The sequence below is a fragment of the Eubalaena glacialis genome, chromosome 11 (assembly GCF_028564815.1).
Source record: "Eubalaena glacialis isolate mEubGla1 chromosome 11, mEubGla1.1.hap2.+ XY, whole genome shotgun sequence".
NCBI lineage: Eukaryota > Metazoa > Chordata > Mammalia > Artiodactyla > Balaenidae > Eubalaena > Eubalaena glacialis.
The window spans coordinates 13757034-13781258 of NC_083726.1; positions in this window are offsets into that span (position 1 = coordinate 13757034).

A 24225-nucleotide genomic window follows, 5' to 3' on the forward strand; every position below is an offset into this window, starting at 1 on the left:
TAGTATCTTTGTGTGACAGTGGTATCCAGGGAGGAGACATGAGCATCTGCTTTGGTTAATACCACAAAGTTTAATAATAATGATGCCTTTGTTATTATTACTCTTATGGTTTTGGCAGTGCATGGATGTACATTGCTCCACTCTATATATGTGGAATCTAGAAAAATAGTACAGATGAACCTATTTCCAGGGCAGGAATAGAGACGCAAATGTAGAGAATGAACATGTGGACACGGGGGGGATGGGGAGGGTGGGATGAACTGGGAGATTAGGTTTGACATAAATACACTACCATGTGTGAAATAGATAGCTAGTGGGAACTTGCACTATAGCACAGGGAGCTCAGCTTGGTGCTCTGTGATGACCTAGATAGGTGGGATGGGGCAGGGATGGGAGGGAGGTCCAAGAGGGAGAGGAAATATGTATACATATAACTGATTCACTTTGTTGTACAGCAGAAACTAACACAACATTGTAAAGCAATTATACTCCAATTTAAAAAAATGATGATGATTGGGCTTCCCTGGTGGCGCAGTGGTTAAGAATCCGCCTGCCAATGCAGGGAACATGGGTTTGAGCTCTGGTCCGGGAAGATCCCACATGCCGCAGAGCAACTAAGCCCGTGAGCCACAACTACTGAGCCCGTGTGCCACAACTACTGAAGCCCGTGCGCCTAGAGCCCATGCTCCACAACAAGAGAAGCCACCGCAGTGAGAAGCTCTGCAACGAAGAGTAGCCCCCGCTCGCCACAACTAGAGAAAGCCCGCGCGCAGCAATGAAGACCCAACGCGGCCAAAGATAAATAAATAAATAAATGTTTAAAAAAATAAAATAGGGCTTCCCTGGTGACGCAGTGGTTGAGAATCTGCCTGCCAATACAGGGGACATGGGTTCGAGCCCTGGTCTGGGAAGATCCCACATGCCGCGGAGCAACTAGGCCCGTGAGCCACAATTACTGAGCCTGCGCGTCTGGAGCCTGTGCTCCACAACAAGAGAGGCCACGATAGTGAGAGGCCCGCGCACCGCGATGAAGAGTGGCCCCCGCTCACCGCAACTATAGAAAGCCCTCGCACAGAAACGAAGACCCAACACAGCCATAAATAAATAAATAAATACTTTAAAAAAAAAAAGATAATTTAACAATAAAAGTTATCATTTAAAAAATAAAAAAATAAAATAAAATAAAAGATAAAATTAAAAATTGATGATGAAATAAATTAAAAAAAAAAAAAAAAGAAAATCGCTCAATCGCATCACAGCTGCCCTGCAAGACAAGTTGTATTGTTCCCATTAAACAGAAAAGGAGATTCAGATTAAGTTAACTCATAGACTAGGTGGCGTTGAATTCATTTCTGCCTGATTCCGAAATGTCATTCTAGCCACTAGTCTCTTCTTATAAGGTAGGTCTCCACTCCACCTCCTTATCATGCTTCTTAGCAGTAAAGGATGGTGTGTGCAGGATTGCTCAGACCCTGACCCAGCAATCACCGTGCCTACTTGCACAGGGGACAATTACAGAATGGCTGTCAAGGCTTCACTTCAGCCAGAGCTTCCCATGAGCTGAATTCGTCGTTGTGGAGTTCAAGTAAGATGCTGAGTGTGTGGCTCAGATCTCAGGGCTAAGCATCCCCATGCCTTCTGACACTGAGGGTGAACCTGCTCAAACAGGCATGCAGCAAGAGAGACACAGGCAGACAGAAAGACAGACAGATAACTGACTCCTCAAGAGGGCCCCTGAGCCCACCTACCCACATAGCCACCTGGATAAGAGGGTGGGGATGCTGGGGGTCATGCCTTTGTAGTCACAGTGATCTGGACCTCGGGCAATCTGATGAGTAATTCCACACCATTTGTCCTTCCTTATAGCGGTTCGATGCCTGAACCGCGCTGCTGGGAATAGACAGGGTGTTTACTCAAGACCTAGACGGTGCTTTCTGTGTTGCTTCTGACACCAGCCTTAATGAGCCCAGGCAATGCACTGGCCCTCCTGTCTTCTGCAGCACATCAACCTGATGTCTTCATGCAACGGTTCTCAGAGAGTTCAAGGTCCAGCTCTGGGTCATAAGTGAAAATGACCCTTTCTCCCTTCCTTCCATGCATGTCGCATGGGCTGGTTCCCTCCTGGCATCGTACTAGACAGAGTCTCATGTGAGCATCACACTTAACACCCTCCCACCTGGAACCCCATGATGCTCCTGCAGGTACCCCTTTGCCTTGCCATGTTATTAACCAGAAAAGCTGAGGGTCATTTGCATCCTTGGAGATGCTAATGTGAAGAGCAATTGTGAAAGTACCTAAAGTCCAAGATCTCTCTCAAATCCTGTTCTTTAAGTGTCTCCCTCAAGAGAAGGGTAACTGTCATCAGCTTGTAAACATTAAGCTGGTTTCCAATCTATAGAATAGCCTCTTACCCATTCCATTCCATGAGTAATTTTTTTCTTACTATATATATACTTCCCCAGAGAATAAATCTTAGCACTCATCAATCTCCCTCCCTGCTTTATTTTTCTTCACAGTTCAGATCTTCTTTTCTACATATTCTGTTATTTGCTCATGTTTTGTTGATGGTTTCTCTTTTTTACCTGCACTAAACGTACGCTCCATGAGGCCAGGGCTTTTGGTCCGGTATCTTAGTGTATCTCCTATACCCAAACAGGGAGAGGCATATTCTTGTACTTGGTAAATATTTTTTGAACGATTGAACAAGTGAATATTAGAAGAGGAATTTTTTTTTTACGTTTCTAGATATGCCTGACAAGGTGAGTTTTTTTCCCAAAAACACTGTGCATGAGATAATAGCAAGTCATCTCCTATTTAAGCTCTTCCTAAATCTCTATATGAGGCAGCTCACTCAGTCTTCCCTGGGTTATTACTTCACATTTGCAAAAGTTAGATGTAAGATGTTCAACATTAGATGTTAGGCAAGTTCTGAAGCCATGCCTAGTCTTGAACTTCCATTTTTGCCTAAGCCAGTCTGAGTTGTTTCTGTTGCTTGCAACCAAGATTGTTGAACAGTAGTGTAGAGGAGGGAGCAAACAAACCTGTTCTGCAAAGATTCCTAGTGAAAAACTCTGCTAAAAAATACAGACTAACGTTTGTACAGCACTACTACGAGCTAACAGTGCTCTTTTGTGTGCTTTATAGATATGAACCCATTTAATTCTCACAACCACCCTATGAGGTCAGGACTATTACTATGCCCATTTCATAAAGGACGAAACTAAGGCTTAGCAAGGTAATGACCCGCCCAAGTCTCACAGCTGTTAAGTGTTAGAATTGGGGTTTGAACATTAACAGGCCACTATGCTTTACTGCGCTCACCAGCTTAAAGTCCATGTGAGAGGATCATGGTATTAGAAGAAAAGCTATCCAGAGTAATTGGACTGGCCCCTTTTTGTGTCCTATGAGATACCTGGAGATACAAGGACAGTCTGCCTATGGGGGATGCCCTTGACAGGACATCTGAGGATGCCCAGCTCTATGGGTAATTGACCCAGGTGCCCACACTGACTAGCTGCTGTGCCCATGCAAGCAGCTCAGCACACACATGGCCAGCAGGCTGGACTTCTAGCAGTGACCCCTACTGGCTAATCCCCACAAGCAGCTCTGGCCAGCTTTGACTTCAATCACAAGATCTTTTCCTAATTGAGTTTATTGCCTTTTTGGCAGCTCTCACAGGGCAAAGGATTACTGCTTGATAAAAGGAAAGTTTTTTACTGACATGGAGTATAGAAACTTTAACTTGTAGTTAGTGCAGTATTGGTCATACATGGGGAGGGTGGGTTCCTGATGTTAAAAACCATGGAGCACAGTTGGGGATAAAAAACAGTAGAATATGGTTAACTGTCGAGAAAGGAAAAGCACCATTGTGTTCATTCCCTGCCATAAAGTGGAGTAAACATGCAGCAATCGTTCTGGAGTCTAAACTGAGTACAAGTCAGATAGTAGGAGTGATGATTCACCCAGCCCTCAGCATGGATTTTTAGGTTGTACAGACCTAAATTCAAATGCAAGAGCCAATACGAGTTGCATGATATTAGGCAAGTGATTTAATTACATCAGAGTTGCTGTGAGATCAGGTTCCACCATGCTTAGCACAGAGTAGCTAAGAGTAGCTCCACAGATGGTCATTGCCATTTCCCCTTGCTCCTGACACACTTTACAACTGTACAGAATAATTACTCAGGGTTAGAGTACAGCAGGAGTGCAGTGACAAAACAGTGTCTGGACATATTACACTGAAAACACCCAGCAAAGTCCAAAGGAAAAAACAATTAAAAGAGACAGTAGAAGAGAAGGAAAGAAACCAGTCCAGAAGAGTCTTTATCTAACTCTTACCCTAACCAATGTAAATCACTCAACATGCCTGGGCCTCAGTTTTCTTGCCTGTAAAATGGGGGCATAGGAACTAGTCCATTTTACAATATAAATATTTAGAGCTATAAATTTCCCTCTGGGCATATCTTTAACTGTATTACAAAGATTGTTGTGGGTTTTTTTTTCATTTAACTCAAAATAGTCTCCAATTTTTCTTATGATTTCTTCTTTGACCCATGGGTTATTGAGGAGTATGTTTCATATTCTGCAAATCATGGGAATATCCCAGATACCTTTGTGTTATTGATTTCTCATTTTATTCCTGGTGGTCAGAGAACATTTTGAGACTTGCCCATTTTGGTGAATTCTACATGCACTTCAAAAGAGTGTGTATTTTGCTATCGATAGGTAGAATATTCTATAAATGTCAATAAGGTCAGGTTGACTGGTAGCGTTGTTCAGGTTTTCTATATCCTTTTCTGTCTACGTGTTCTATTAATTGCTGAGAGAGGAGTGCTGAAATCTCTAATTGTAATTGTGGATTTGTCTATTTCTCTTTTCATCAGATTTTGCTTCATATATTTTACGCTCTGTTATTAGGTATATAAAGAACAAGGTTTGTCATGCTTTCTTTTGAACTGACCCTCTTGCCACTATGAAAAGTGTCTCTATATTCCTTTTATCCCCCAGCTTTATTGAGGTATAACTGACAATACAAAATTGTACATTTTTAAAATGTACAACCCAATTACCTGATATACATATACAGTGTGAAATATTCATCACCAAGCCAATCAACATATCCATCACTTCATAACTTTACCATTTTCCTTTTTTTTTCTTTCTTTTTTCTTTTATGTAGTGAGAACACCCATGATCTACCTTCTCTGGAGAACTGGTGTACAGCAATGTGACTGTAGTTGACAATATTGTATTGTGTGCCTTCCGAAGTCTACTTGATCTGATGTTAGTACAGCCACTCCAGCTTTCTCATACTTAGTGTTCACATTGCACATCATTTTCCTGCCTTTCACTTTTTACCTATCTCTGAACCTTAAATGAATTTCTTATGGACAGCCTAGGGTTGGGTTTTGCTCTTTTTATCCATTCTGACAACCTCTGTCTTTTGATTGACCATTTATATTTAATGAAATTATCAATATGACTGTCTATTTATCATCTTGCTATTTGTTGTCTATTATCTCATCTGCTCTTTGTATTTATTTTTCTGCCTTTTTTAAAAATTATTTTGTAGCATTCCATTTTATCTCCACTGTTGGCTTATTAGACACAATTTCTTTGTTTTATTTTTCAGTGGTTTCTATAGGCTTTACAATATGAATCTTCAATCGATTATAGTCTATCTTCAAATATTGTTATACCACACATATAAGAACCTTACAATAATATACTTCCTTTTTTCCCATTCTTTGTGCTATGGTTGCTAAACATTTTACTTCTACATACATTATAAACTGCAGAATACATTGTTATTAATTTTTGCTTGAAGTAGTCAATTCTTTCTTAAAGATAATTTTTAAGAGAAGGGGGAAAGTCTTTTATATTTACTTACATATTTACCATTTCTAGAGTTATTCTTTTGTATAGATTTCATCTGGCATTATTTCTCATCAGCCTGAATAATTCCTTTAATAAATCTTGTAGTACAGATCTACTGGTAATAAATTCTCTCAGCTTTTGTTTGTCTAAACATGTCTTTATTTTGTTTTCATATTTGAATGATAGTTTCACCGAGTATGGAATTCTATATTGACAGTTTTTGAGTTTTGGTAGGTATATTAGTCTGCTTGGACTCCCATTAAAAAACATCATAGACTGGCTGGCTTAGACAAAAGAAATTTCTTTTCCCACCAGTCTGGAGGCTAGAAGTTCTAGATCAAGGTCCAGCATGGTCAGTTTCTGATGAGGGCTCTCTTCATGGTTTGCACACAGCTGTCTTCTTGCTGTGTTCCCACATGGTATAGAGAGAAATCTCTAGTGGCTTTTCTTATAAGGACACTAATCCTATTGGATCAGGGCTCCACCCTCATGACCCATTTAACCTTAACTACTTCCTTACTCAAAATACTGGCACGCTGAGGTTTAGGGCTTCAACATACAGATTTTGGGGGTAAGAGGGACACATATTGATACATTCAGTCCATAACGGGGGGGGGTTTAAATTTTAGATCACTGAAGATGCAAACCCCTTGTCTTCTGGTTTGCTCCATTTCTGTCAGGAAGTCTGCAGTCATTCTTGTCTTGACCCCCCTGTACATCATATGTCCTTTTTCCTGGCCACTTGGAGTTTGTTGAATTTCTTGGACCTGTGAGTTTATAGTGTTCAGCAAATTGGAAATTTTTCAATTATTATTTCTTCAAGTATCTTCTCTGTCCCTGCTCCTGTCTACCTGGAACTCCAATTTACACCCGTATTATATCACTTGATGTTGTCTCACAATGTCAAGAGTCACATGTCACCAAGGCTCTGTTCATTTTTTTCTTGTTTTAAAATTTCTTTTGATTCGGTTTGGATGATTAGATTATTTCTGTTGCTACATCTTCAACTTCATTTGATTTTTTTGCAGTGCCTAATCTGTTAATCCCACCCAGTGAACTTTTCATTTCAGACATTGCATTTTTTATTTCCGGAAGTTTCATTTGGTTTACTTTTTTTATCTTACTCTCCTTATTATGTTCATATTTTCCTTTAAATCCATGAGTATATTTAAAATAGCTTTTTGTTCATGTCCTTGGCTGACTATACCATCATCTCTGTTATTCGTGGATCTGTTTAGATTGCCTGGTCACATTTGTTTCTTTGTATGTGAAATTTTTTATTGGATTAGATTTTTGTCTTCCCTTAAAAAAATGTCGAGTGTTTTCTGGCAGGCAGATATGTTACTTGGAGTTCATTCTTTTTAGGGTTGTTTTTAAGCTGTGTCAAGGGCAGACCTCGAGTGGTCTTCCCTCTGGGTCTACTCTAGCCTCACTACTAAGGCATGACCCTTCTAGGTCTCCACAAATTGTCCTGGGTGTTCAAAGTCACAATTCAAATTTTTTCAGCCCTGTGTGAACCCTGAGAATTCTTCAGCTTATAGCTTACCAGTCACTCTTTGTCCTCGTGGAGTTTCACCCTACACACGTGGCTTAGTGTTCAGCAAAAGACTCGGATGGATTCCCATATAGATTTCCAGAGTTCTCTCTTTCTATCTCTCTCTCTCTTTCCCCATCCTCTCTGACTCTATGCTCCGTAAATACCAGCCACCACAACCTCCCTGGACTCCAATCCCTGTGTCTTCATCCTAGCAAGACTACCGCGCAACACAGTCAGGACTGTGCCTCCAAGCAGAAAGCCAGGACAATGACAGGGATCACACTTTTGTTTCATTTCTCTCAGGAGCCATCATCCTACACTGCCTACTATCCAATGACTGAAGACAGTTTCATATATTTTATCTTATTTTTTAGCAGTTTATAGTGGAGGGCAAGTCTAGTCCCAGTTACTCCATCACGACTAGGAATAGGAATCTGGTCCGTTTTTAAACTCTTTTTAGCTGCAAAATTCTCTTTTTGAATGATTCGGTCATAGAATCACAGTAGAGCAGAGGGATAGATGTGAGAAATTTGGAGTGTCTCTGAATTTAAATCATATTCTTGGACATAATTCTTTGATTATTTATGGAACCCCTTGTTGCTCCACTATAGGCATGACGTTTGAAAATCATCATCTAGATCAGTCTCCAAATTGCTAGACCAAAGAAGGGTCAAAATGACCCTTTGGGGTGTTGGGAAAAATACTAGAATTTGTCTTTATTTTCAACTCATTTTAAAATTTCCATTTTGGATAAATGTTTTATGATTAAAAAAGCATATTAGCATGGTAGTACATTTAAATACTACTTTATAAATCAACAACTATACATATGTAGGTCAAAGGATGTGGGTTTTTTAACTAATAGGAGTACATGATCAAAATAGATTGAAGGCCTCTGGACTAGATCAGGGTCAGTAAACTTTTCCTGTGAAAAGCCAAATTGTAAAATATTTTAGGCTTTGGAGACCATATGGTCTTTGTCAAAACTACTCAACTCTGCTTTTGTAGCATGAAAGCTATATGTACATAAATGAACATAGCTGTGTTCTAACAAAATTTTATTTGCAAAAACAGGTGGTGAGCTAGATTTGGCCTGCAAGCTGTAGTTTGTCAATGTTTGGGCTAGGTGATTTCTGAAGACCCTTTCAGCAGAAGAGTCTTTTGGCTCAATCTCCATGTACAGACTAGAACGGGACAGAGTCGGGTATCTTTGATACCCCCAGCTCCTATACGTTCTTCTTAAAGGGCTAGCATGATTTATGCCACTTAATCCTAACCCCCCACGTCCACAATCCCTTCTTTCACAGCATTGAAATATACAACAAAAACTCTACCAAAATCACAAAGTGGTTAAAACTCAGGCACTGGAATAAAACAGAAGTTAAAACCCTAATGCCGCTACGTAGAGCTGGGCTCAGTTTCATTATTTCTGTGGCCTTCCGTCCTCATCATGTGTAAAATGGGGACTCTGAGCTAACTAGCAGGTCTGCTGCACTGACTGAAAGAGATAATGTATTTGAACTTGACACAGTAGGTAGACAATAAATGCTAGATTCCTCCTCTAGCCTTCACTCTGGGCCCTTTTTGCCCTCCAAAACAAAAAATGGAAAGAGGAAAACAGGGTGAGAGCAAATGGAAAGATGGAGAGAGGGAGAGAGAGAGAGAGAGAGAGAGAGAGAGTTTTGTTATTCCTTTGTCCCTCTACCAAAGGTTTTGCTTCTTGTGTTCGTGTGCTGGGAAAGGTGAAGCTCTTTAATACTTTTGTCACACACCAAGGCACTGCCCTAAGGCAACAGGGTGAGGGCAGGAAGGTAGGTAATGGCCAGCAGAATCTGTAATACATCCCTTAAGTTAGCTGTCTCCAAAACAAGGTGTCTGCACCAGGGGTTTACAAAATGATCCAATGGGGCATAGGGAGAAAATGTTAGAATTTCTCTTCATATTTACTTTTTATCTCATCTTTTAAAAATTTCTATTTCTGATGTGTTTTCTCTTGTATCTAACATACAATACTGTAGTACATTCATGTAGTTCATCAATAATTATATATATATTTTTTTAAAGATTTACTTATTATTTATTTATTTTTGGCTGCATTGGGTCTTAGTTGCGGCATGTGGGATTTTTTTGAGGCATGCAGGATCTACACTGTGGTGCGCAGGCTTCTCTCTAGTTGTGGCGTGCGGGTTTTTCTCTTCTCCAGTTGTGGCATGCAGGCTCCGGGGCGCGTGAGCTCTGGAGTTGTGGCACGTGGGCTCCAATTGAGGCACGCAAGCTCAGTAGTTGTGGCACACGAACTTAGTTGCTCCGTGGCATGTGGGATCTTAGTTCTCTCACCAGGGATCTAACCTGTGTTCCCTGCATTGGAAGGCAGATTCTTTACCACTGGACCACAAGGGAAGTCCATATATATATATATATATATATATATATATATATATATATATATATTAAAGAATACGCTCAAAAATTTTTCCTGATTGTGATCCATGATCAAGGAAATAAAAAGTTGGGGAGGCTTCTGTGCTTGGGCTTGACAGGTGTATTCACACACGTTGATGTGTCAGGGGATTCAAGGAGCAGCAGAATACATTTGGTGCATCGTCCCGGGGGATCCATGTTGTTCAAAGATTTTTTTCCATTATATTAAAACAAACATACTTTGGAGTTGAATGCTAAATCCACATGATATATTTTTTTTTTAATTTTAAGTTCAACATAAGACTTCTAAGAAATTTTGAAGGAGAGACTGTTTCCTTCAGACATACCCCAGACCACTCAAGGGTATGAGTTTATGCTCTTCTGTCTGGAAAATTAGAGACAGTTTGAGAAACAGTTCTACTGACAAAGGACCTCTTTGAATGAAGTTGCTCTTGGGTCTCTGAATCCAACTAGTCCCAAACTACAGACTGTGGGTGATATTCTGGGTGTGTAGCCTGGAGACACACATAAGACTCCTAGAACAATAAAAACAATAGTGAACATTTATTGAGCACTATTCCATGACAAGCATTTAATCCACATCATGTCATATAATCCTCCTAATAATATTATAAAGGTAGATGTTATTATTATCCTCCTACTGCTAAGGATTTGTGGTAGGCAGACTTCTCAAATGACCCTCGATGACCTCTGCTCTCATATGATCCCCTCTCCTGGAGTGCGGACCAATGGATATGATGGATGTCACTCCTGTGATTATGTTACACTATACATCAAAGTAGGTTTCTGCAGACATGGTTAAGATTCCTAACCAGTTGATCTGGGTTAGACCTGGGTGGGCCTGACCTAATCAGGTTTTCTCTTAATAGGGAGTCCAGCAGTCACAAACTAAAGAGATCAGAGAGACCTGCTCCTGCTGGCCTAGAGGAAAGCAGAGAGGTTTTCTGTGAGCTGCCTATGGCGGTTACACGCTGAGGAATTACCAGCAGCCTCTGGGACCTGAAAGTGTTGCATGACCAACCTCCAGGAAAAAAAAAACGGGGACCTTGGGCTTAAACCACAAAGAAATTAATTCTGCCAACAGTCTGGGAGCTTGAAAGAGGACCTCAAACCTCAGCTGAGAATTGCGCTCTGGCCAACACCATGATTTCAGGCCGGTGAGACCCTACACAGAGAACTCAGCTAACTCGTACCCGGATTCCCAGCCCATGGAAACTGCAAAATAATACATCCGGGTGATTTTCAGCCACAAAGTTTTCGGTAATTTGTTATGCAAATTATGGAAAACTCATACAGGAAATTAGGAAGCTCACCTGAGTTTCCAGGTAACAAGAGGTGGTGTCAGAACTCAAACCCAAGCCGTCTTGGCCCATTTATGCACCCATTCCTTCATTCAACACTCTTCCCAGTTCTGGAAATACAGCAGTAAAAAATAGGTGTTCCTACTCTCATGGAGATTCCGTTCCAGCGTCTCCGGAACTCTTGTTATTAATGCTATACTACACTGCCTACCTATCAGCCAAAGGGGCTATAAAACAAAGTCTCATATTCCCTAAGTAGGAGAGGGGATTTCAGATTCTTGTGAAAGGGTGGATTTTCCCAAATAAGAGAATGGGAAAGGCAAGCCAAGATGAGATCACCAAACCCAGTAAAATTCCCATATACTGCAATTTTCCTTGGGATTTCTTCTGGGATTCAGGAGGTCTTTCTCACATAGACCAAAGAAAGTCAGTATGTGGGGCTTCTGCCACAATGTGGTTTGTGATAAATTCAATCTTATTTAATCTGGTTTGTTTCAGTGGGGTTTTTTTCTCTAAACAGGTTGTGATTTTTTTTAAAAGATACTCAAGATAACTTACAGATTTTCCGATGTGGTCTTATTTATTTACTTTTTTTAAGATTCACTACTTTGATGGCAGTGCCTGGAGAAAACGGGCTGGAACGTTGACACTCGTCTGGGAAGGCTGTGGTTGAACCATCTCCTCCGGCACGACTCCTGCACAGCAGCGCCCAGCAATGTGGCAGATGTAAAGGAGGTCTGTTGCGTGGCCGTGTCCTCAGAGAGACTGGACAGAAAACCCATAAAAATGAAAACCTAAGAGGATAAAGCTCCACAGAGGCAAACACTAAGGCACACCCAGGAAAGTCCATGGACTTTGGAGCCATCCAGACCTGGGTTTGAATTCCTGCTCTACCCCTCTCTACCTTAGTAGATTTCCAGAATAATCATAATGATAGCAATAGCCACCATTTTATTAAGTGCCTACTGTGTGCCAGGCACAGTGCTGAGTCCTATGTATACACAATTGAGATCACTAATTCTCATGAATCTGGAAAGTACAGTACGATCCTTATTTTATAGGTGAGAATGTAAAGCTCAAAAGAATTCAGCAACCTGCACAACGTCACCCAGCAAAACAGTGGTGGAGGTGAGATTTCAACTCCAGGTCTATTTAACTCCTCAACCTAAACTCTGAGCTTCAATTTCCTCATTTATAAAATGAGTTTAATAGTCCCCACTTCATTGGGTTGAGTGGAGGAATAAATGAGATAATGTCTATAAAGTGGCCGAAGTTTGGTGCTCAGGACTTGTTAGTTTCCCTACAGAAGAAGCTATGGGGCTGCAGGAATCCCAGTAGGCTTCCTGGAGGAGGTGTGGCCTGGGAAGGATGGATTAGACTCAGAGACCATTTTGAGTTCAAAGCCTTTAAAGCTACCTTCACTTTGTTTCTGGTCAGGCTGCCGTGCACCATGCAAAAACAGAGAAAACTCTGCCCACTCAATAACCACAATGTATTCTCTCTCTTCTCCAGGTAACTGGCTAGGCGGAAGGTATCTGTGATTCAGCTGTTGATGCAAATGCTCAGTGCCGGGCACACACCAGGATGCCCAACTCGTCTGCTTTGCAGAACAGCCTCATAAAGAGGCAACAGTGCCCTTCTCGAGAAGTTATAAGCTCTTTTCCATTTGAGTTGACAGAGAAATATTTATCCAGGGTTGCAAAAATCCTCCAGGAGGGCATTACATGGAAAAAAAATAGAAAAAAGAAAAAAAGAAAAAGAAATTTCTCGCTGTCTTGGAGAAGTAGCACTTCCTTTTTGACATTTCATAAGGCATAAATTTGATAGCAACAGAAGCCCCAGAGACACGCTGTTAGCTAAACTGTGGGTGAAGGCATATTGCCAAGGAGCCCGGGGAGTGCAGTGTCCTTGCCTTTGTTATCCTGAGCACTGTCTTGTCTACAGCATCTCTGGTACACATCTTCCTCCCCAAGGTTAACTCACCGGGGACTCCAGCTTCCAGTTTACCATCTTAAAAATGCATGCTTTAATCCACACCCGTGGCTCCCTTTCAGAACCCATCCTGACAGTGAACAACTCCGGGGTCTGAATTTAAGAAATCTGGCCGAGCTCTCTGGGGCCTTGCAAGAACCAATTCTTATTGTTTCTGGCTGCCTTTTAAAAGTCACCCCCTTGCTCTTGAGTAAGAGGGAGAGAGAGCTGGACTGCCATCCGGATGGTGATATTCGGACCAAGGGGAGGCTTTAGACAAGGGTGTATTTACTCAGTGCTACCAGCAACTCAAGGTGGGTTTCAATGAGACATTTGCTGCAACTACTTCAAAAAGAAAAAATTTTTTAAATAACAGTTGGGCAGCGTTCAGAATCTGATCCTTGCTGAGATGAATTTAGGGATCTCCTTAGTTAATGAGAGAAGGCTGGCTTGCCATGGCTCTTGAACTTTGGTGTACTTGATTTACCTGCTTGTTTTATTGAAAATATAGATTCTTAGCCCCCACTGCAGGAAGGTCTGATTCAACAGGGAGGAATTCTTGACTCTGCATTTTGCAAGTAGGTATGATTTTGAGGCAAATGGCTAGGGAGGTAATTTCTGGAAACTTTGATAAAATGAAAAGAGAAAGAATTCCTAGGCATATACCTGGAGAAAACCATAATTCGAAAAGATATATGCACCCCAGTGTTCATTGCAGCACTATTTACAATAGCCAGGACATGGAAGCAACCTAAATGTCCATCAACAGAGGAATGGATAAAGAAGATGTGGTACGTATATATATAACGGAATATTACTCAGCCATAAAAAAGAACAAAACAATGCCATTTGCAGCAACATGGATGGACCTAGAGGTTGCCATACTGAGTGAAGTAAGTCACACACTGAAAGACAAATATCATATGACATGGCTTATATGTGGAATCTAAAAAAAGAGTACAAATGAACTTATTTACAAAACAGAAGTAGAGTCATGGATGTAGAAAACAAACTTATGGTTACCAGGGGATGGGGGGGGGACAAATTGGGAAATTGGGACTGACATATACACACTACTATACATAAAATAGATAACTAATAAGAACCTGCTGTATAGCACACGGACCTCTACTCAATACTTTGTAATGACCTATATGGGAAAAGAATCTTAAAAAAAAAATAAAAGTGGATATATGTATATGTATAACTGATTCACTTTGCTGTACATCTGAAAATAACACAACTTTGTAAATCAACCATACTCCAATAAAAATTTTTAAAAAACAAAAACAGAAAAAAAACTCTGGAGTCAGAAAGCAGCATCTGCTCTGATTCAAATCCCCACTAGGTCATTGACTTGCTGTGTGACTTTGGGCATGGGACTTAACCTCTCTGGGCCTGATGTCCTCATCTGTCAATAAACCTCTGTCTCGGGGAGCCCATCACCATTTGGGCTACAGATCTACTGAATCTTTGGGTGGAAGAGAAAAGGGGAGAGGAACCAACATTTGACTGAGCCCCTACGATGTGCCAGCCATGTGATCTCCCCCCTGTCAGCTAACTATCTCTCCTTGCCAAGTCAAAGAGCCTACTCTAATCTGCTTGAGCTTCTGGAAAACACCTTCAGGGCAGTGGTTTCTGACCCGTATTCTAACCAAAATGTGTGTGGTGGGTTAATTTTGTTCAACACACCTTGGTTCTTTTGTGAAAGGAAAGTCGGTATGTACGAGTTATTTAATGCAATTCAGTTTCATTTATTCAGCAAGCATTTATTGAGTTCCTACTGCGCCCCCGGCGCTGTGTGAGACGCTGGGGATCCCATATGGAATAGACACCAGGCTGCCCTCTCTGAGCTGGGCACACGGGCCTTCCTGGCTGGCCGACAGGGTGAATTTATTAGAAGTGGCTGGAGCAGACTCTGCCCTGCTCATCCTGGGTGAGGAGAGGCTGAAGAGGAGCTGGGAGGGAACGGCCCAGGCTGAGCCGAGTCAGAGTTTGGCTGCTCTAAGATGCAAGAGACTCAAGCCAGGTGAATTCAAAACACCTGCTTAAGATAAATAGCAAAATAATGATAATGTGATATTTAAACCCTGGCATCCAGACTTCTTATCAGCTGTGCAGGCGTGTAGGGAGAAGGCCAGAACAATGGAAAAGCCACACACACACCCTTAGAGAGGAACAGTGTGACATGAACAAGCAGGTTTCCTCCAAATGTGGTCCCCAGGCCACTGGCCACACAACCACCTGGGGAGCTTATTTAAAATTCCTCCCTCCTACACTGTTGGTGGGAATGTAAATTGATGCAGCCACTGTGGAAAACAGTATGGAGGTTTCTCAAAAAACTAAAAATAGAACTACCATATGACCCAGCAATTCCACTCCTGGGCATGTAGCCGAAAAAACCGAAAACACTAATTCGAAAAGATACATGCACCCCAATGTTCATAGCAGCACTATTTACAGTAGCCAAGACATGGAAACAACCTAAGTGCCCATCGACGGACGAATGGATAAAGAAGATGTGGTACGTATATACAATGAATACTACTCAGCCATAAAAAAGAATGAAATTTTGCCATTTACGGCAACATGGATGGACCTGGAGGGTATTGTGCTAAGTGAAATTAATCAGACAGAGAAAGACAAACGCTGTATGACACCACTTATATGTGGAATCTAAAAAATACAACAAACTAGTGAATCAAACAAAAAAGAAGGAGACTCACAGATATAGAGAACAAATTAGTGGTTACCAGTGGGGAGACGGAAGGGGGGAGGGGCAATATACGGGTGGAGGAAAAAAGGGTTATTATGGGATTATATGAAATCATGTGTGTGAAACTTTTGAAAATCGTAAAACACTATATAGAATTTAAAGAATCTTTCATTCAATTAAAAAAAAGAAAAAAAATTTAATTAAAATAAAATAGAACTGAAATAAAATAGAATAAAATGCAGATTCCTGACACCCCTCCCCCACCCTCACTCCCACCTCCGCCAAAATTTGCTGATCAGAACCCAGAGGGGGAGGGCTTAAAAACTGCATGTATAACAAGCTCCTTCCCACCTCTTCCCCTCAGTGAACCTGCTGCAGCTAATCTGAGAATTACTGGAATCTTTCTGTATCTAATCCGCATAACTTTTGTAGTAGATGTGTCTTCCTCCTTTTTGTAATTAGTGGCAATAAAATTAATAATTTATAATGTCTCCTGAGCACTTTCTATCTGCCAGGGAGTAGTCTAGGCACCTCACATATAACTCTTTTTATCCCCACAAAAAACCCTATTTTGGTCCTATTGTTATCCCCCATTTTACAGATGGAGAAACTGAGGCACAAAAAGTTTGGTGACTTGCAGGAGGGACGCAGCCAAGATTCAACTTCAGACCTATAGGTCACACAAGAAAAAAATCCCCATTTTCCAGACCAGGAAAACTGGTCCAGCATCCCAGGGTAAGTCAAGTCAGAGTTGGAGGGTTTTATCCCCTTCCCAAAGCCTCTTTGGACTTTATGCTAACCTGGTAGGAGGGTCTAATTGTGTTCTAACTATAAGGGAATCAAAAAATACAAAATACAAAGATTTCTCCCTGGCACCCCAAATGAGTTTGAATAACACATTCTGAAAGATATCTACAGATGTAGGCTAGTTTCAAGACCCAGAATCCAGGATGGGAGTGAGGGGTGCCAGGGAGAGGTCAGTGTTTTTATCCAATGAGACCTTTTAAAATAACATGAATGACCCCAATCTGGACTGGCTGCAAAGGGCTTTCAGATCTTCTAGTGGTTCTCAGGCACCAGGCAGGCTGAGGACGGGCTTTGCAGAATCCTCTAAGCCTATTAAAAATACATATTTCTAGGCCCTCACCTAGACCTACAGAATCAGAATCTCCAGGGCGGCATCAGAAAATCTTTATTTTTAACACTCCTCAGCTGCTCCTGATACAGGGTCAGGTTTAGGAGTCCTTGAGTCCTTGTCATTATGAATATATTTATATCCTAAAATGGCAAATCTGGCTTAGAGATCATTTAGACCAACTCTTCATTTTATAGATAAGGAAACGAAATCTTAGAGAGATGTTGCCTGTCCAAGTTCCTAGACCCAGGGGGGGTTAACTGTGGCCCATTTAACTTTGAGTTACACTCCCGGATCTAATTTCAGGATCAAATTGGTACCACTGAAATACTCTTGAATATTAACTTTTTTAATGGCTGAAAAGCAAAGCCAAATTTCTCATCTAGATTCTTCTATCCAATGAAGTAGGGAATTTGAGTCAGAAGAATAGGCATCCTCACGCCCCATCAGACTCAACAAAGTGATTTCCATCATGAATGGGGGGAAAATGCATCCTGTGAACCTTTTTATTTGTCTGCATTGGTCTTCAAGTATTAAGCAGAGTTGGTCCTGAAATCAGGTCCCCAGCTCCTTATACAGCTCCCAGGAATGTTTTGCTCTCCATCTCTCATTGGCCCACTCAGTCGGATGGATGCCTGTGGCTGACTTGAGTCTTTCAAATCCTGAATGATCAGGTGACCTCCTTACTCAGACCCTAATAGCCACTCACCTGCAACAAACAAAATGCAAATGCATTCTGCACGTGCTTTCTCCCTGTGGCAGGTTTGCACACAGAGGGTTGTACACACCGGTGACATCTTAGAAAAAAAAAAAAAAATGTCCCTGGCCCTGGGAACAGAGGCAGCGGACAGGAGAATAAACAGGCCATCTGAGTGGGTGTGAGAATTGGGAGGGCAGCTGCAGCTGTTACCACCTGCAGTTCCTACCAAAATCTCTCCCTCTAGGGCTTTGTCCCTGCAGTCTTTGTTTGAGCCACCGAGGCCAGGCCTGTTTATCTTGCTGCTGGCAAGCTGGGTGCTTTCCTGGACATCTGTCTCCTTAAACTGACCAGAGGCTGCTGGGAGCCTTGAGCCCAGTGCGGTGCCTAGCATCCAGTGGGCACTCACAAAAATATTTGGTGAATCTTTGAACTGGAGTTACCCTGATATCCATATGTTTCTTGGGCTGCTTTCAACCTAATAGCTGATGCCCAAGTGAATTCCACTGGATTTTCACCCAACAAGCACTGAGGGCCCGCTCTTTGCTGTAGCCATGTTAAGATCAGTGAAGTAGATGCCCTCCTCACCAAGAGGCTGTAATCAGGGGAAAATGTGTCTACACATTCACGTCACCCTTATGTAAGGCAGCCTGTGATGAACACAACTCAAAGAAGTGCAAAGAGGCAGGCAGCCCAGTGGGAGAATTCCTCCTTGACTGTCTCCTTTCTGTGTATATTTTTAACAGCTTTATTGAGATATCACTGACATAAAAACTGTACATATTTAAGGTGTGCAACTTGATGGTTTTATATGCATATACATTGTGAAATGATCACCACCATCAAACTAATTAACATATCTACTACCTCTACGTAGTTACTGTGTGTGTGTGTGTTGAGATTTAAGTTTTATCTTCTTAGCAAATTTGAAGTATACAATATAGCATTGTTAACTAGAGTCAGCATACTGTACATAGATCCAGAACTTCTTCATCTTGCATAACTGAAACTTTGAACCCTCTCCCCAGCTCCTGGAAAACATTCTACTCTTTGCTTCTACAAGTTTGACAATTTTCAATTCCACACATAAGTGAGATTGCCCAGTATTTCTCTTTCTGTGTCTTTCTTAGTTTGTCTAACATAATGCCCTCAAGGTCCATCCAAGATGTTGCAAATGGCAGGATTACCTTCTTTGTTAAGACTAAGTAAGATTCCACTGTGTGTGTGTGTGTGTGTGTGTGTGTGTGTGTGTGCATGCCACATCTTCTTTATCCATTCATCTGTCCATGTTTTCATGTCTCGGTAATTGTGAATAATGCTGCAACCAACATGCGAGTGCATACAACCCCCTAACCCACTACAGGTTGTTTACTGCCTGTGGACCGTCTTCAGACAGTAAACTCCTCAAGGGTGGGGATCTTTGTTTCTGTTTGCTGATCTTGCCAAGCAACTGAAACAGTGGCTGGCACATAGGAGGTGATTCACAAATATTTCTGAATGATTTTGATTCAGATGGAGTCTGGATTCTAATACTCTTTCTGTTGATTATCATCTCTGGGACCTAGGACAATGTTTTTTTTAGCTTCAGTTTCCTTATCGGTGAATCCAGAATAAGGACAGTTGTGAGGATCAAAGTTCATAAAAAGAAGTGGTTTTCAACCAGTGGCATTAATATTACTGTGATCATTGTATTAACTTAGTGTTACTATTTTTAAAAGGCACAATATCTTGGGAGAGAAGGCGATTACTTATAACCAGCCCACTGATTCTACCTTTAAGTATCTTTTGATAGATACTTGTGTCTTTCAGCCAAGTCACAGAAAACCAGTGGCTTAAATAATTAGGGATTTATTTTTTCTTATGTAACAAGAAGTCTGGAAGTAGATCCCCAATGTCGCCCCCTTTTGTCTCTACAATCCTCTTGACCAGGAGTATTAAAGTAGTAGTAAAAATGTCTATTGAGCATTTATTATCTATCTCATACCATGTTAAATACTGTATATAAATCACATTATTTGAGTTTCATGACCACCTTATTAGGTAAAAATTGTATCCCATTTTACAGATGAAGAAAAGGACGGTGAGAAAGATTCATGGTTCCATTTCATGTGACCCAAACTAAGATTTTGAATGCTAAGAAGAAGTAGGAGGCTGCCAGGTGGATTTTTTTTTTTTTTTTTTTTTTTTTTTTTTTAGTTTTTGGCTGTGTTGGGCCTTCGTTTCTGTGCGAGGGCTTTCTCTAGTTGCGGCGAGCGGGGGCCACTCTTCATCGCGGTGCGCGGGCCTCTCACTATCGCGGCCTCTCTTGTTGCGGAGCACAGGCTCCAGACGCGCAGGCTCAGTAGTTGTGGCTCACGGGCCTAGCCGCTCCGCGGCATGTGGGATCTTCCCAGACCGGGGCACGAACCCGTGTCCCCTGCATTGGCAGGCGGATTCCTAACTACTGCGCCACCAGGGAAGCCCTGCCAGGTGGATTAAGGGTAGAAAAAAGACATTTTAGATTGAAGAAACAGAAAAAAAAATAGGGTGTTTCACCAAAGCAGGTGATTTCCCAGCAGGAGTGGCAGATGGGCAAGACCTAGGGAAAGAGGAAGAGGGGGAAGCAGGCAAAGATCAGACAGGGAAGAGCCCAAGTATCACACAGAGATGCATGAATTTTACTCTGCAGATAATTGGAAGCCATAGAAGGAAATTACACAGACAAAGGACATCACTCAATTTGCATTTTGGAGACAGGAAAACATTTAGGAGGTGACCCCATTCATCCAGACCCAAAAAAAAAAAAAAAAAAAAATGAGTTGTATCAGAAGGACAGTAGTAGTAGAGATTTGGGAGAGCTTCAGGAGGTACCTTCGACAGTCCTGGTGAATAATTTGCACATTGGGCTGAGAAGATGAGGGGCACTCCTCAGCTTCTGATGTGGTTTTGTCACTCATCTCATTTAACTCCGTATCACCCTTCGAGCTAGGGGTCAGCATTTTTTTTTTTTACAGATGAGGCCACTGAGACCTGGAGAAGGTAAGTGGCTTACTCAAGGTCACACCAAGTCTGTGATAGAGGCGGAAAGTCTATCTGGCCTCTCCAAAGCCCAGGATCTTGCTACAAATGACCCTAACTGCCTCTATCGCTAAATTAGAAAGTGAGTCTCTATCCTCAGCGCTTCTTGTTTGTCAGACGTTAAATATGGGATGACTCACTCATATATAAAGTGTTTCAGTTCCTCACTAATCCGCAGAGTATTTTGCCCTCTGGGTTCTTTGCTTGACTTTCCTTTTGTTCTCTTTTGGGTAAATGCCATGTTGCAGATGGAAAACAGTAACCCCATTTAATGTATACTCATGTTTTTTTTTTAATTAATTGATATTGGAGTATAGTTGCTTTACAATGTTGTGTTAGTTTCTGCTGTACAGCAAAGTGAATCAGTTATACATATTCGCATATTCACTCTTTTTTAGATTCCCTCCTCATCTAGGTCACCACAGAGCACTGAGTAGAGTTCCCTGTGCTATACAATAGGTTCTCATTAGTTATCTATTTTATATATAGTAGTGTGTATACTCATGTTTTTAACGGTAAGGAAAAGTTCCTAATCATCCCTGTCCTTGACTGAGCACCACTCCCGCTCTGTCCATCCTCCTCCTATTCATCTCCAAGGGTCTGGGGCAGCTCAGAAGGAACTCCCCCAGAAGGCTACAGAATCTTTAGCAAAGCAGGATATAATAGGAAAATTATACTTTGGTAATACTTTGGGGGAGTATAAAATTCTATTTTAAAAGCTAAGACTAAATTTAATGCACATGCCCCCAAAAGCCTTAGTTTTGACCTCAGTTATCACACCTGTCACTTTCTGATTGGCTTTTCAGTCAGCTGCAGGAAGTGGTGCCTCTCACGACATTGGGAGCACACCGTGGCCAAAGCCTGAGTCTTCCCCATCTTGGAATCACCAGCATTGGTCCCACCCAGAGCTCCTGCCCACCTTTGGGAGGTGTGTGGTCTTGCAAAGTCCTTGGGCAAGTTATTTGTGTCATCTGAGGTCCACTTTCCTCATCTCAAAATGGGAATAACAAAATGTCCATCTAGCAAGATTGATGCCATTAGTAGAAATAAGCATGTGTCCAGCAGGTAGAAGCTACTTGACATAAATTTTAATTTCCTTAGTTCTTAAAGGAATGTTAGCGATACAAAATAAGATAAAGATGGCTTTATATTTAAATCAGTTCTTTTACCTGTGTGTTGTGAAACACTAGCTTCTTTTTTATTTTATGAAGGTATTTCACACTTGGTCTGGTTAATATGTTTATGAGAATTTACTTAGAACCCATCATATTCTTACCACGATGCTAGTTATTACTGGGGGGGAGGGGGGAGGGGGGTTGGGGAGAGGAAGGAGAAGATGAAGAGGGAGCAGTAGATATAAAAGGGGAAGGAACTAATTTTTATTGAACAAATACTAATTGTCAGACACTGTTTTGAGCCGAATTATATTCCCCCAAAACTCATATGTTGAAGCCCTAACCCCCAGGACCTCAGAATGTGACTGTATTTGGAAATAGAGCCTTTAAAGAGGTAATTGAGATAAAATGAGGTCATTAGGGTGGGCCTAATCCAATACGACTGGTGTCCTTATAAAAAGAGGAGATTAGGGCACAAACATACACAAAGGGAAGACCATTTGAAGACACAGGAAGATAGCCATCTACAAGCCAACGAGAGAGGACTTCAGAAGAAAGCAATCCTGTCAACATCTTGATCTAAGACTTCCAGCTGTCAGAACCATGAGGAAATAAGCTTCTGTTGCTTAAGCCACCCAGTCTGTGGTCATTTGTCAGGGCAGCCCTAGCAAACGAATACAGCCACCATCCTTACTGCTTTATATATTTATTCATTCCTTTGTCGAGTATTTGTAGAGTAGCTACAGTGGGACAAGTCCAGTGTAAAACAAGTCAGATGTGGTCCCTGCCCTCGTGGAACATCCAGTCTAGCTCATGTTATTTCATTTACACTTCACAACAGCCCCGTGGGATAGATCATTACTGCAATTATACCCATTTTACAGATAGAGAAACAGAGGCCCTAAGAAAAAGCAGCTGGACAGCATGGTACAAAATGTTAAAGAATCCATAGGTCCCATAAGGGTGATTGAAGCAGTCTCAGTAGCTGAGAAGGCCCAGCCCAATGAGTAATGGATGGCAGTTCAAAGCCAAAGCTATGATGGATCATAGAAGGTCCTTTATTAGTAGAGGACAGGCAAGATTCACCCTAGCCTCCAGAGGAGGGATGAACAAGAGTTAAGTGGCATGAACCCACATGTACCAAGGGCACAGCTTCTGTGTGGTCATGAAAATCCGTGCCTGTAACTACTCAGTTTGTGAGCAGACATGGGTTCTCTAGCTCACCCCCCATCAGTACACATCCTGGGTTAATCCATGGGAGATTTTCTAAGTTGTTTGCTGTGACTATTATACCCTCTCCACTACCTTCTCACAAAAAAATTACCAAACCTGCAAAAACCACGATACAATTGAATCCAATGTGAGAATCAGTGAAGGGTCCACCTTTATGGGAAGGCTGGCTCAAAGCCAGGGCAAAGCCAGCCCATACAGTCAGAGAGACCACTGAAGGTTGCGTTGTAAAAGGTAATGTTTCAGTTTATCAAACACCTACTGTGTGCATGAGATAATTGCACAGATTATCTCAGTTAACATTTATAATATCCCTAAGAAGCAAGTACTATTATCCTCTGCATTTTGAAATTTAAAAATAAATAAATAAATAAGGGCCAGAGAGGTTCAGTAAGGTGCTCAAGATCCTACCATCACTAAGGAGCAGAACTTGGGTTTGAACTCTGTTCCATCCGATTCCATATTCTTGCTCTTAATTCCTATACTCTCCAAGTTCCCAAATTAAAGGACTGGGTCCAGCCTGCAGAGAGGAGAGTCTGGGGAAGAGACTGACAAGGAAGCCATTACTTTTTTTTTTTTTTTTTTTTGATTCCCCATTACCCTTTCTGCCTACCCACCAGGCACTTTGCTTTTACATTTAGGTAGTGTTTTAGAAAATTGGAACAAGAGCAAAGACCAACTACGTGGCCCTACATCCTGCTCTCATCCCCAAACCCTGTAACTGGTAAAATATATTTGAAAGAGCACATCTGTAGCAGGGATGAAAATCAATAAAGGACAAGCGGATCAGAGGAATATCTGAGAGACTGAAGGCAAATTGGATCAGACCATCGATAGAGGGAAAACATGACCTGAAACACCTGCAGGGGTTTCCCAGGTTCTGGGGTTGCTCCAAGATTAGAGGCAATGCATGAAAAGGCTCTGAAGCAAACATCAACGTGATTGGCTGGGGAGCCCATATTTTAAGCATCCAGGCCCTTAGCCTCTTCTGTGTCTTACATCTTCTTATGCCAAGCAGTGGGCAGGGAGGTTCCTGTCCCACCCTCCCATCCAGGCTGGAGTTATGAGTGTAGGTGTTTTGGTTAAAGAACCTAAATAGTGCCCAAAGATGCTTGGTAATACCAAGAAAGAATGAGGAGCCCCCATA